Source organism: Arachis hypogaea, chromosome 5, assembly GCF_003086295.3.
Source record: "Arachis hypogaea cultivar Tifrunner chromosome 5, arahy.Tifrunner.gnm2.J5K5, whole genome shotgun sequence".
Lineage (NCBI taxonomy): Eukaryota > Viridiplantae > Streptophyta > Magnoliopsida > Fabales > Fabaceae > Arachis > Arachis hypogaea.
In genome coordinates this window covers 89,399,221-89,402,517 of record NC_092040.1, presented here as the reverse complement: position 1 = coordinate 89,402,517, position 3,297 = coordinate 89,399,221, and positions in this window count along the sequence as shown.

Sequence of the window (3,297 nt, the reverse complement as noted above, 5' to 3'; positions counted from 1 at the left end):
CACAGATAGATGAAAATACAATAGCAAAAGTCCTACTTATAGAGAACTAGTAGCCTAAGGTTTACAAAGATGAGTAAATGACATAAAAATCCACTTCCCGGACCCACTTGGTGTGCTTGGGCTGAGAATTGAAGCATTTCGTGTAGAGACCTCTGGAGTTAAAGGCAGCTTTTGTGCCAGTTTGGGCGTTTAACTCCCATTCTTGGCAGTTCCGGGTTTAACGCTGGGAATTCTGGGGGATTTGAACGCCGGTTTGGGCCATCAATCTCGGCAATATGGCTATCATATATTGTGAAAAGCTAGGATGTCTACTTCCAAAGCCATGAGAGCGGCCAATGGGCTTCTGTAGCTCTAGAAAATCTACTTCGAGTGCAGGAGGTTAGAATCCAACAGCATTGCAGTCCTTTTTAGTCTCTGAATCAGATTTTGCTCAGTCCCTCAATTCAGCCAGAAAATACTGAAATCACAGAAAAACACACAAACTCATAGTAAAGTCCAAAAAAGTGAATTTAACTAAAAACTAATAAAAATATACTAAAAACCAACTAGAACATACTAAAAACATACTCAAAACAATGTCAAAAGCGTAAATTATCCGCTCATCAAAACCAAAAAGGGGTTTTAAATCTCAAAAATACGGAACATAAAAGGATAAACAATACAAGAATTGAAATTGAATAAAAAAGATACATTGAAATTGAAATAGAAATAAAAAGATAGATTAAAATTGAGTACAAAGAGAATCATTACTTTCTATCAATTCTTGATGCAACAAGAAAGGGATCTAACAATGCACGCATGATGGAAATTGATTCGAAGGATCCTCAACTTTAACCATTCTCGATGCAACAAGAAGGACCTCAACCTCAATTGTCCACCATTTCATCACGAAACAAAAAAAGGTTAAAACTCTAAATCATTCTATACATACAAAAGCTAAGAGGTATTATAACCCTTATAGTAAAAAAGAAAATCCTAAAGTCCATAAACATAAGCCCAATCTAGTAATTAAATAAATAAAATAAAATACATAAATTAAATATCTAAAAATGTAAACTTATATCTTCTAAATAACACTTGAACTCTTCATATCACGAACATTTGAAGCACGTATCATTCTCCTCCTCTTCAAAAAAGATTCGTCCTCGAATCTTGTAGGTGGAAAAAATAATATATGAAAAGGACAATAATTACAAGGAAGATAATTTTTTTTTTGTCTTTTTCATCTTTTTGTTTTTTTTACTTTATGCTTTTTTTAACAATAATGAAACGCAAACAAAGACAAGAACACAAAGAAAGGTGCGACAGACGCTGGACTCTTTTTTTTATGATAAAAAAAGAACAAATATAGATTAATAAGAATAATCTTATACCTGAGCTCTAATACCAAATGATACGAAAATAAAAGATAAACATAAAGACAAAAATTCAAACTGAATAAAAAGATACATTGAAATTGAAAATGGAAATATAAAGGATTGATTGAAATTGAATACAAAGATAATCACTCTACTTTCTACCCAATTTCTTGATGCAACAAGAAAGGGACTCCTCAACTAACTTGTCAACGCCATAATTTGGAAATTGAATCGAAGGGACTCCTCAACCTTCTATCCAATTCCCCGATGCAACAAGAGAGGGACTCCTCAACCTCAATTGTCCACACCATGGTTTCATCACGAAACCAAAAAGGGGTTTTGAAACCTCTAAAAATCATACTACGACTACAATAGCTAAGGAGTATTTATATCCTCTTATTAGGTTAAAACAAAGAAAAACCCTAAAGCCCATAAACATAAGGCCAATCTAGTAACTAAATAAACAAAATCAAAATACATTAAATTAAAATATTCTAAAATATAAACTAATATCTTCTAAATAATACTTGAACTATTCATATCACGAACATTTAAAGCACGTATCATTCTCCTCCTCTTCAAAAAAGATTCATCCTCGAATCTTGTAGGTGGAATAAAATAGTATATGAAAAGAACAATAATTACAAGGAAGATAATTTATTTCTTTTTCTTTTTCATATATATTTCTTTTTTTTTCCTTTTTTTTTGCACTTTATGCTTTTTTTATTTTTTTAAACAATAATGAAATGCAAACGGAAAATAAGAACACAAGAACCTAAAAAAGATACGACAGACATTGGACTCTTTTTTTTAATTGATTAAAGAAGAACAGATATAGATTAATAAGAATTAATCTAATACCTGAGCTCTGATACCAAATGATACGGAAATAAAAGGATAAATAAGATAAGAATTGAAATTAAATAAAAAAAGATATATTGAAATTGAAATAGAAACAAAAATAATAGATTGAAATTGAGTACAAAGAGAATCACTCTACTTCTACCTAATTTCTTGACGCAACAAGAAAGGACTCCTCAACCTAACTTGTCAACGCCATGATTTGGAAATTGATTCGAAGGGACTCCTCAACCTTCTAACTAATTCCCCGATGCAACAAGAGAGGGACTCCTCAACCTCAATTGTCCACACCATGGTTTCATCACGAAACCAAAAAAAGGTTTAAAACCTCTAAATCATTCTATGCTACGACTACAATAGCTAAGGGGTATTTATAACCTTTTATTAGGTTAAAACAAAGAAAAACCCTAAAGCCCATAATCATAAGGCCCAATCTAGTAATTAAATAAACAAAATCAAAATACATTAAATTAAAATATTCTAAAAATATAAATAATATCTTCTAAATAACACTTTAACTCTTCATATCACAAACATTTAAAGTACGTATCAAAAGTCCTCTTCAGAGTGTTGTGTTTTAGCTTCTCTTAGCTTCCTCTTCAGAGTCCTTTCAGGTTCCAGATCAGCTTCAACAAGAATGTTCTTATCCCTGCTCCTGCTCATGTGAAAAAGAAGAGAACAGAAAAGAAGAGGAATCCTCTATTCACAGTATAGAGATTCCTTTATGTGAGTAGAAGAAAAGAAGAATAGAAGAAGGGAAGAGAAAAATTCAAACACAGAGAAGGGAGGGTTCGAATTTGAGAAGAGAAGTGTTAGTAAATAAAGAAAATAAATAGAAAGAGATGAGAGGGAGAGAATTTCGAAAATTGTTTAAAAATAAAAGAAAAATATTTTTGTTTTATTTTAATTTATAGTTAGTATTCAAATTTATTAAAAGAAATAAAATTAAAAAAAAAACAATTAGTTAATTAAAATGAAGTTTGAAAAAGAGGAAGTGATTTTAGAAAATTAGAGAGAGAAAAGTAGTTAGGTGGTTTTGAAAAAGATAAGAATTTTAAAATCAAACAAGAAAGTTAAG